At 37.8% G+C, this 12,162-nt stretch overlaps 1 pseudogene; it reads left to right on the top strand.

Moving 5' to 3' along the window:
* Window positions 1-12,162, top strand: part of LOC102468793 (protein FAM92A-like) — an 80,143-nt pseudogene that overhangs the window by 5,309 nt on the left and 62,672 nt on the right.

The following is a 12,162-nucleotide window of genomic DNA, read 5'->3' as shown; positions in this document are numbered from 1 at the left end:
TAGGAAGTACTTTTTAACATGAATACAATGAAAGATAATGGGACATTAAGATGATCAACATTTCACAAACATACATAAAGCAGAAATTTTAGATTAAAAAAAGCCACATTCAGCCTGATTCTGGTTTTAAAACAAAACTGATGTTATACTAAAGCATTATACATAGTGCCATAACTTATGGAAAGCTAGTAACTTTATGAAATGTTGCTACATCATGAAATACCATAAATAAAAATTTAGCTTTTACCAAGCTACCATTTAGTTAGTAAAATAGTATATAGTTATTCTTATTCCTGAAAATGTAAAATAATTTAATCAGAGCCTTTTAGTATGTCTGATGCTTTTGTTTCTCTTGGTGAGAAATTATACTCTTGTTATTTAATGCATTTAAAACCTATGAAATTTCTTTAGAGGATCATATGGTATAACTAGAAAAAATAATTTATTCATAACAGAAAATAAAGACTTTCTAGAAAGCAAAAAATTTAAAATAAGTTTCACTTCTTTATAAATTTATTCTATTTACTGTGTAACATTACATCTGTCGATGATAACTAGTATCCTCAACTGGACTCGTGTGAAGTGTATTCATGTAGGAAAATTCACTTTACATGCTAAGTGATGCATAGTGATTGAACGTATAAAAGAAATTAAAATAGGGGACCAGCAGATGGCATAATGGCTAAGTCACTGGACTCCCATGTAGTCAACTGTGGTTCCAGTAGTGGACCTGGTGGTTTAAACTTACGCCGGGTACGTGTGCATGAGTGTCCAAGATACCGAGAGGAGAATGGAGGAGAAGGGATTGTGGGGTGGCCAAACCACCTGGGGAGTGATTTCTTGCTTTCTGTCTCTCTGTCTCTGTCTTTCTGGCAAGTGCACGTGCCCTTTAGCAAAAACCCCTCCAAAAAAATTAAACTATATTTAAAAAGTACATAATTAGTATATGTTATAATTTTAGTATTGAAAAATATTTCATCTACTAAAAATGGTAGAGTGAAAATACCATTATCTCGCAGCCCCAAATGAATTAGATGGAGCTAGGAAGGAAGCATTAGTATCTGCTAATATGAAAAAAAAAAAAGAGGAAACTGAGTATGCTTCCCGATTAAAGAACACAACACCATCACATAACCTTTCCAAAGGGATAGAACCTCCATCTGATCAAGCTTTTGGAACCAGTTGCCAATTTTCAGAAAATACAGGGGAGAGAATATGTTAAAATGTACCATGAATATGAGATCCACAAATCTAAAGTAGAGGAAATTTTATACATCAAATGTGCCAGGTTCTCAATAGATATATTGTAAGGAAAAGAAAGGAATGAAGGGAAAAGCCAAAGATGAAAAGTGACTCAAAAGACATAATAACTTATTTCTTTTTCTTAAAAATAATTTGCTAGAGGGTGTGTGGACTTGCCAGAGAGTGAGAGAGAGAGATGGAGAGGAAAAGTCATTCTCCCATGGAGACTTACCATTACCAAGGCTGCTATCCTTTTTCCATCTCTCCCTACTTTTGGGATTCTGGGCATACATGCACATGTGCCCAGTGTGTCTCTCAAGGTGCCAAGTCTGGTACTTGGACCACATGGTCGACCATGTGGGGATCTGACTGCCTCAATCACCAGGCCACGGAGCCAGGCCACAACTTCTTTCTAAGTTAAGCAAGGTTAAACTAGAATGTCTAGGGATACACATTTGGGTGAAAGAAAGGCAGGAATGTGATTACTTCAATAGTGGTTTCGACTAGGATTAGATAGGTGGAGTGACTACCACTGTGTGTGGCAAATTCCTATTTCTTTCTCTGAGTCAGGATCCAAATAAAGTCCATATACTGCAATAGGTTGATAATGTCTCCTAAGTATCTTTGAACCTATAGGTTCTACCTTGATGGGTGTTTGTTTTCCTTATAGTTTGTGAAGGAACTTGGTCACTTCACTTGTCCTGTAGATGAAATGGGCCTAGTACGTGGCCTCAATCTATAATATTTTGGAATGCTTTGCCAAATTTAACTGTTGGAAAATTAGAGACTTTTTGGTTTTATTTAGGTGATAATGATCAATTTATCCAATTAAAAATCAGAGCTCTACTAAAAGATTCTTTCCACAAACTGAGGTATCCCAAAGTCCAATAATAGAATTGCCAAGTTAAACCTTGTGAACTGTTTATACTATCACCATCCCATTTGTTTAGTTTCTGCTTTTTTTTTTTTTTTTTTGCAAATGTAAATATCCAGTCTTCCTTTTTGTTTTTGTTTTTGTTTTTATTTTCAAAAATCACAATTTTCTAGAAGTGTGAAATATTTCTAGTGTTTTAAAAAAAATGCAACCAAATTTGAGCAGGCTAATATACATAAAAGTTTAATATTATTTTAAGACATTTAGGTTGATTTACAAAATTTACAAAATAGTTGTTCAAAGGTGCAAACGTTTCTAAAATCTGATTGATGAGGGGAAGCAGAGACAACTCAAACTTCTATGTTGAAGTATAATACTTGATAGTTTGTTTCTTGTAGTTTTGTTACCAGGTGTGTGTGCTCTTTGGAGAGAGAGGGAGAGAGAGAAAAAGAAAGTGAGAAATCATCTATCTTCCCAAGGTGATGGCCACATTGCAGTCCCTTCTACATTTTCCTCTTGAGATTTTGGTCACACGTGTATGTGCACTGAGTGTGTTTTTCAGGCTGCCAGGTTCAGGACGTGAACTGCACAGTCAGCCTTGTGGGATCAGCTCGCTTAATCACCATGCCGCCAACTGGCCCGCTTTAGTTCTATCTATCTATCCATCTATCTATTTATTTTTAATTTACATTTAGTCACTGTACAGTTTTTATTTTTAGAGTTTTTTTTTTTTTTTCGAGATTTTGTTATAGGATGTGTGCACTCACCGGAAAGACAGAGAGAGACAGAGAGACAGAAAGTGAGAAATCACCCACTGTGGGGATGCCCATGCCACAATCTCTTCTCCTCCATTCTCCTCTCGGGATCTTGGGCACACATGCACACGTGCCCAGCGTGAGTTTAAGCCACTGGGTCTGGGACTCGAACTGCGGTCAACTACGTGGGAGTCCAGTGATATAACCATTACGCCATCTGCTGGTCCCAATCACTGTACATCTTTACAGCATAAAAAATGTTTTCTCCCCCATGTGAATACAGTACATATTAGTCAAGTCATAGATATTACCATGTACATTATTATCAACAGATAACTATTCATTTTTGTTTCTGATTTTTTCCCTGATTTCCTCCCTCTCCCTCCTATCACCCACCCCCTCCCACTCTGTCTCTAGTAACTTCAGTTGTCCTCCCTGGTATTATGCCTTCCAATCTTCCAATTTCTGCCAGTGTGCAGACAATGTTGGTGATGAAATCAACATTAAAAACTAAAAGTGGTTTCCCACTCCTACCCAAAGGATAGGAAAGCCACTTTTAGCTTTTTTTTTTTTTTTTTTTTTTAGAGATTTTTTCTTATTGGGGGTGTGCGCTCGCCAGAAAGACAGAGAGATACAGAGAGATAGAAAGTGAGAAATCACCCCCCAGAGGGGATGGTCACAACTCAATCCCTTCCCCTCCATTCTCCTTTCAGGATCTTGGGCATGCACGCACATGTGCCTGGCATGAGTTTAAGCCACTGGGTCTGGGACTTGAACCTCAGTCGACTATATGGGAGTCCAGTGACATAGACATTATGCTAACTGCTGGTCCCAGCCACTTTTAGCTTTTAATGTTGACTTTATCCCCAACATTTTATAGTTCACTTATTCTGTGTATTTATTAAAATACCTTCAAAACATTTGTAGTATTTATAGCTTTCATTTCATTTGGCAGGATATTATTTCTTGTTTGGATGCAGTTATGAAGTATGTGCTCACTCTGACCTATTCCAAATATCTTTTCACTTTATAAGTTTCTTAAGTTTTTGAAAACATTTTTTTTACCACGATGCTATGCTTGCTTTATCAAAATTAAAAATCATTTTATATTTTCAAAAGTAATGACTTTGAGGGGTAGTAACACGGTGGACCCATATAGGAAGGTCCCAGGTTTACATCCTGAGGCCTCCCTGGACATGCTGGGTATATGTCTGTGGTTCAGACTGGTTGAAGCTGGAGGTGGACACTCTGTTTGGTACCTGTCTCTGTCTCTCTCCCTCTCTCATGGAAGAAATAAATAAATAAACTTAAAAAAAAGTAAAAATGGGGGCCAGCAGGTGGTGTGGTGGTTAAGGTAGCTGGACTCCCACATGTCTGACTGCAGCTTGAGTCCCAGGCCTGGCAGCTTGATTTCTCACTTTCCTTCTCTCTCTCTGTCTCTCTCAGGTCAACTTCAAAAATAAATAAATAAATAAATAAAATAATGAATAAAATTTTAAAAAGTAAAAAGTCTGCAAAGTTTAACTTTTTAATTGAATTGGCAGTAGCATTTTTATTTCTGTCAGATGTTTTATCTTCAACAGAATAAGTATTCAAAAACTTTATTTTAATTACAGAAATTGAAAAGGAAAAAGTGAACTATTATTGGAATTAACTTATTTTCTACTTGAAGCATCTGGGGTCATTTAAGTTTATGAGAAATTCCTCTGATGTTCACATAGAAGCATATTTAAAGAGATTGCATTAGCTTTTTTTATATATACAAGAAAACTCAGAATAAGAAATTGGCAAAATTAATTTTGAATGGGTATTTTGTTTCAATGAAAAATGATGTGCCATGTACCTTCAATCTTTTTTGGATAGTATTTTTAAAGAACTATAAAATTTCCAGGTAGATGCAGATGCTTCTTCAGCAGACTTGTGTTTTCATGTAGTCAGTAATATCATTCACAATCCTCATGGTTAACAACCAATGTTGCTAAATGTTTCTCAAAAATTGCATACTCACATTTTTTTCTTGATAAAAAAGAGAATCCAATTCTTGGGGCCGGCAAGTGGCATGGCGGTTGGGGGTGCTGGACTCCCACATAGCTGACATAGTTTCAAGGCCTGGACCTGGTGACTTGCTTTCTCACTTTCCCTCTCTCTCTCTGTCTCTCTTTGATCAAACTGGAAAATAATGATAATAATAATAATAATAGTTAATAAAAAAGAGAATCCAATTCTTAATTATAATTAATATATTTTCTGTATAAAAGTTTAGTGCGTAATAACAAATATTACCATACAACAAAATAAACTATAATAATAGATTCATAGTATTCAATAAATGACAAAACTATAGTAAGTGTGTTAAGATTTTTGTCAGCCTCCTTTTCTCATACCTGTTTCATATATACCTTATTTATGATTATCTAGGTTTCCCACTGACTTCACTACTTGTTGGCTTGGTAACTGTGTGCGTGTGTATGTGAGAGAGAGAAAGAGAGAGAATTTCTCTTGAGTGTACATGTAAGATTTGAATTGCTGGGTCATAGGTTATATAAATGTTCAACTCAAGAAGATAAATCTGTATTTTTTTAATAAATTTTATTGCTAGAGCATGTGTATATCTACCAGAGAGAGAAAGAGATAGAGAAAGCTCTTCTCAATGGGGTGTGGTCACACCACAACCTTTTTCCTTCCATTTTTCTGTTCTGTCAAGATTTGGGGCATCAACACACCCAATGTGTTCTTGAAGCTGTTTGAACTGTGGTTGACCATGTGAGATCTGGCTCCCCATAAACAACATGTAACCACTGTACCATGGCTCCAGCTTAATAGAAGTATTCTTAACAGTAATATCTAAGATATATTGCTAGTTTATACCTTCACCAAATCTTGACATGGTGAGACTTCAAAATTTTTAAAAATTGAGTATGTACAAAATGGTATTTCATTTGGGCTTTGGTTTATATTTTTCCAGACTGAAGTTGAAAATCTCTTTATACGTTTAATGCCTGTAGGTATTTTCTCTCTGTAAAATGCTTGTACATGTCTTTAAGCTATTTTGTTTAATTTTAAAACATAAACTTTTTTTTTGGAGAGGTTTTTGCTATAGGGCGCGTGTGCTCGCCAGACAGACAGACAGAGACAGAAAGTGAGAAATCACTCCCAGGGGAGATAGCCATGCCACAATCCCTTCTCTTCCATTCTCCTCTCAGGATCTTGGGTACGCACGTATACGCGCCCAGCGTGAGTTTAAGCCACTGAGTCTGGGACTCGAACCACAGTTGACTACATGGAAGTTCAGTGACATAGCCATTACGCCAACTGCTGGTCCCAAAACATAAACTATTTTTAGAGCAGTTTTATGTTCATATCAAATTGAAAGGATGGTAAAGAGATTTCCTGCACACCAGATTTCCTGCATCCCCAATTATCAACACCTTGTATCAGAATAGTGTATTTGTTATTATTAGTGAATTTATAGCAACACATTGCCACTCAAAGTCTGTAGTTTACATTAGGCTTCACTCTAGGTGTTGTTTTTTCTATGGGTATTGACAAATATATCATGTCATTTATTCATTATTGTAGTAATGTACAGAATTGTTCCACTGTCCTAAAAATCCCCTGTGCTCCATGTGTTCATCCCTCCCTCCCCTAACCTTTGACAACCACGTATTATTTATTTATTTTAAAACAATTATTTATTTTATTTATTATTGTTATTTAATTTGCTAAAGTCATGAGAGAGTGAGAAAATGAGAAAGCAAGCTGCCAGGTCCAGGACTTGAACCACAGTCAGCCATGTGGGAGTCCAGTGCCCCAATCACCACATCACCAGCTGGCCCCTACTTACATATTTTTGGGAGAGATTTTTGCTATAGGGCATGTGTGCTGGCAGGAGAGACAGAGAGAGACAGAAAGTGAGAGATCACTCCCTCAGGGGGTTGGCCACGCTGCACTACCTTCTCCGCTACTCTCCTCTGGGGATTTTTGGCATGTATGCACATGCACCCTGCTTGAGTTTTATGTCACTGGGTTCAGAACTCAAACTACATTCAACCACATGGGAGTCCAGTGACATAACCATTATACCATCTACTGGTCCCCATTTATTTAGTTTTAGTTGTCTCCATAGTTTTGTTTTTCCAGAATGTCATGTAATTGGAATTACATGGTATATAGCCTTTTCTGAGAAGCTTCTTTCCCTTAGTAATATACATGTAAGGTTTCTCCATGTCTTTTCATGGCTTGATAGCTGTTTTATTTTAGCACTGAATAATATTTCATTCAGTGGGTGTGCCACAGCCTATCAATTCACCTACTGAAGGATATATTGGTTGCTTCCACCTTTTGGCAGTTACAAATAAAGCTGCTATAAACATTCATGGAGACATACGTTTTCAGTTCCCTTGGGTAAATACCAAGGAGTGAGCTTTCTGGATAATATGGTAAGAGTTATGTTTAGTTTTGTGAGAAACTTCTAACTGTCTTCAAAAGTGGCTGAGACATTTTGCATCCCTGGTAGTGATAAATGAGAATTCCTGTTGCTCCACATCTTACCTGCATTTTGTGTTGTCAATGTTTTAAATTTTAGCCATTTTAATAGATGCATAGTTGTTGTCTCGTTTAATTCACAATTCCCTAATGACGCATGATGTGGAGAATCTTTCATGTGCCTATTTGCCATCTGTGTATCCTTTTTATTTTAAGAATTATTTTATTGAACTTTATTTTATTTATTTTCATTTGATTGGAGAGGGAGGAAGAGAGGGAGAGAAAGAAAGAGAGAAAGTGAGTGATAAAGCAAGGCACCAGGTCCAGGACTTAAACCACAGTTGGCCATGTGGGAGTCCAGCATCCTTAATCACCACGCCACCTGCTGGCCCCGCCATCTGTGTAACTTCATCAGTGAGGTGTCTGTTCAGATATTTTGCTTATGCTTAATTGGGTTGTTCTTTTTTATACTGTTAAGTTTCAAGTCTTTTTTTTGGGTACATTTTGGATAATAGTCCTGTTTCAGGTATGTTTGCTGCAAATATTTTCTCCCAGTCTGTGGCTTGTCATCTCACACACACACAAAAAAAAATGTCAGAGGGCATGCACTTGCCAAAGAGACAGAGAGAGAAAGAAAAAGAGTGACCTCTCAATGAGGTGTGATCATGCTGCCATCCTTTCTCCGTTTCTCCACTCATACCTTTGATGTTGAATCTAAAAAGTCCTCATTACACTCAATTATATCTAGATATTCTTTCTATGTTATCTTCTCGCTGTTTAAAGTTCTGTGTTTTATATTTAGGTCACAGACCTAAATTTTGAGATAACGATTAGGGTTCTTCTTTTCCATTTATAATTTGAATTTTGTTGCCTCTTCTCTCTTCTTTCTCTTTCTTGATGAATCCTTTTTTTTCATCAGTTAGACAGAGTCTGTTCTCTTTTTTTTTGTGGGGGAGAGGTTTTTGCTACAGGGTGCATGTGCTTGCCAGAAAGACAGAGAGAGACAGAGAGATAGAAAGCGAGAAATCACCCCCCAGGGAGGATGGCCATGCCACAATCCGTTCTCCTCTTAGGATCTTGGGCATGCATGCACACATGCCCAGCATGAGTTTAAGCTGCCAGGTCCGGGACTTGAACCATGGTCAACTACATGGGAGTCCAGCGACATAGCCATTATGCTAACTGCTGGTCCCTCTTTCTTGATGAATCTTGGCATATGTCTATTTTGCAAGTTTTTTGCCCAAAAGACCAGTTGTTTTGTTGTCCTTCTCTATGTGCCATGTTTTGTATTTCATTCATTTGCACCCTATTTTTAATATTCTTTTGGTTTCTTTAGGTTTAGTCTAATGTTTTCTTTTAAATGTCTAATTAGTTTATAGTTTTTTTCCCTACGGAACTTGTTTAAGCTACAAAATTTCCCTCAAAGCACTATTTTTGCTATATCCCTTAATTTATTATATGCAATGTTTTAATTATAATTTTACTTTTAGACATATTGCAGTTTTAATTATGAATTAATTAGCCATGTGTTTTTATGATTCCTGAAAATGTGGATGTCAACCATCATAAATACAAGATTTTCCCGATATACAATGTAACAAGTTAACATATCGCCATTCATGGGTTATGCCAGAAGATCTGAGACTCGTAGGCCACAGATGAAAGGCTTTATAACACATAAAATTAGCAGTAGTCAGTGTGTAGGCATTTTTATGTGCTGGGTCACCATGACCCAGTTCCTAAAGGGTGATGAAAAGAAAGCCAAGTGATACCTGCATTTGCAATGAGTTGTGTTACAAGACAGGAACTCTGAGCTTAAGGAACTCAAATCTTTTGTATTGTACAGTAAGCATGCTTGCCCTTTGCTCTTGAGGAAGATGCTATCTCTGTCTTCCAAAGCTTCCTGCTAAACAAACATCCTTGAAAAGATAGCTTGGAAAAAAGCCAGTTAGTGCCTCTTCCCACAAGACTTGCTGCTGTCTAATTAAATAAAGCTGTCTGAAAAAAATAGTCTGTATGGGCCAGCCAGGTGGCATTGTGATTAAGGAAGCTGGATCCCACATGTATGACTGTGAAGGTCAAGTATGAGACCTGGCAAATTGAAGAACATATTGAGTATGTGTGTGTGTTCACCCAGAACCCTGAGAAGAGAATGAAGGAGAAAAGACAGAGGCATAGTCATCCTCCAGGGGAAGTACTTTCTCAATTTCTCACTGTCTCTCTCTGGTGAGCGCATAGATCCCAGAGAATATTTTTAAAAAACTGAAAAAAATAATCTGTATGATATCTATACTTTAAAATTGGTTATGGTTCATTTTATAGCCCGTGACATGATGCAGTTTAAAAAAAATAATATTGTAATAATAGTATTTCATTAATTGTGATAAATTTGCCATACTGCTGTGAGATAGAAGCAATAATGAACATAGGTTATGGGATATATTTGAATCTTTGTATCATCTTCACCATTTTTTAAAGGTTTCTGCCATAGGACACATGCACTGGTTGGAGAGAGACAGAGAGAGGGGAAGAGAACTCACCCCCCAGGGGGATGGCCACACTGCAATCCCTTCTCTTCCATTTCATCTTGGTATCCTGGGCACACATGCATATGTGCCCAGTGTGATTTTCAAGCCACTAGGTCTTGGACCCAAACATGGTCAGCCATTTGGGAGTCTAGCACCTTAACTGCCATGCCACCTGCTGGCCCCCAGATACTGCATTTTTATAAATTGAATGTTCATGACAACCCTGCATTAAATCTATTGATGCCATTTTCTCAGCAGCATGTGCTCACTCCGTGTCTCTATGTCACACCTTGATAATTCTCATAATTTTTCAAACTTTATCATTATTATTATATGTTATGGTGATTTGAGGTCAGAAGTCTTTGATGTTACTCTTGTTATTGTTTCGGGGCACCATAAACTGCACCTATATAAAAAGGTGAACTTAATAAATAAATGTGTCTTCCTTTTTTCCTTTTTCAATGTTTATTGCTTTTAATTCAGTGATTATTTAATGGTAGCTAGCTTAAATGGACATGAAAACACCAATATTTTGACCTACAATATTTCGTTAAAATGTATATATAACTTTTTGAAGATTGATAACTTAGTGGGGAAGCATTCATTAAATATGTCAACTGACTTATGAAACTACCTATTGTTACTGCTGATAGTTCTGACTTAGCAGCATTTGTTGATGTTTAGGCCTGGGGTCTTGCTTTTTTATTTACTGGGCAGATAAAGCTAGGGACAAATAGGCTCTAGTACATAAATATTTCAACATTTAATTAGTTTTTAATTTCTATATATGAGACGGTCTTGGAAAGAATCTTATCTCCAGGAACAAATACTGAATGCCCAGAAAAATTATCAAACTGTAGTCGACTACATGGGAGTCCAGCAACATAGCCATTATGCTAACTGCTGGTCCCTGGTCACTGTATTTTAATATTATCTCCCAAGCTTAAGTATACAATCATTAATTCTCTTCCGAATCTTTTTATATACCTCCATTTATCCCCTAAATACTTCTGGAGCCTTGAAAGTATCAATACTTGGTGACTTCAACTTTGTGTGTTGCCTTTTTTTTTGGAGAGGTTTTTGCTGTAGGGCGCGTGCGCTCGCCAGACAGACAGAGAGAGACAGAGAGACAGAAAGCGAGAAATCACCCCCCAGGGGGGATGGCCACGCCACAATCCCTTCTCCTCTCGGAATCTTGGGCACGCACGCACACGCACCCAGCGTGAGTTTTAAGCCACCGGGTCCGGGATGTGAACCGCAGTTGACTACGTGGGAGTCCAGCGACATAGCCATTACGTTAACTGCTGGTCCCTGTGTGTTGCCTTTTGTTAGAGAGATACTGAAGCTTGATGTAGGTGCCCCAAAGATTTCTAGCTTAAAAAAAAAAATCATCTGGCCAGGAGATGGTGTAGTGGTTACGTCACTGGATCCTCACATGGTTGACTGCGGTTTGACCCAGACCCAGTGTTTCAAAATCACGCCAGGTGCATGTGCATGCATGCTCAAGATCTTGGGAGGAGAATGGAGAAGGGGTTGTGGTAAGGCCATCTCCCTGGGGAGCGGGGAGAGTGGCTTTTCACTTTCCTTCTCTCTGTCTCTCTCTCCGGCAAGCAGAGGCACCCTACGGCAAAAACCTCTTCTTAAAAAAATCTAGATTTTTATTATAGTCACTTTTTCCCTAAGGACCTAAGAATCCTCAAGATGGAGGAGTGAATTCAAGTGACTGCCATGATCAGGTACCCAGAATCACTAGAGTCACTCAGTGACCAATGCTGTGGTTTCAGTTTCAGGTCTTCATGACTGATATAGTAGGTTTCTTCAGTCTTAGCCATTTTCAGTAACTTTGTTGGTATTTCAAATTAATTATACTTTCTTTCTTCTCTCTTTTGAAAAAATTGATATAGGCATGTATGTGCTTGCTGGAGAGAAATGAGAGAGAGGGTGAAAGTGAGAAAGCAACCCCTAGGGGTTAGCCACGCTAAAATCCCTTCTCATCCAATTCTCATTTCAGGATTTGGGACATGCACACACACAATACTCATGTGTTTTTCCAACTGCCATGTCCAGAACTTGAACCACGCAGTCAGCCATGAAGAATCCTGCTGCCTTACTTGCCATGCCACCTGTTGGCTTACTGTGCTTCTTTCTATCCTTGAAATGAAGTATTCCCCAGGCACTTCTCAGTGTCTTATCCAAATACATTTTTTTAAATTTTGTTTTTATTTTTTTTTTTTTTGAGAGGTTTTCACTACAGGGGGGGGGCGCTCGCCCACCAGAC

This window comes from Tupaia chinensis, unplaced genomic scaffold (assembly GCF_000334495.1).
Source record: "Tupaia chinensis unplaced genomic scaffold, TupChi_1.0 Scaffold000600_1, whole genome shotgun sequence".
NCBI classification, from domain to species: Eukaryota; Metazoa; Chordata; class Mammalia; order Scandentia; family Tupaiidae; genus Tupaia; species Tupaia belangeri.
Note: the sequence above shows the minus strand (reverse complement) of the source record. Positions and strands in the feature narration are given on the sequence as shown.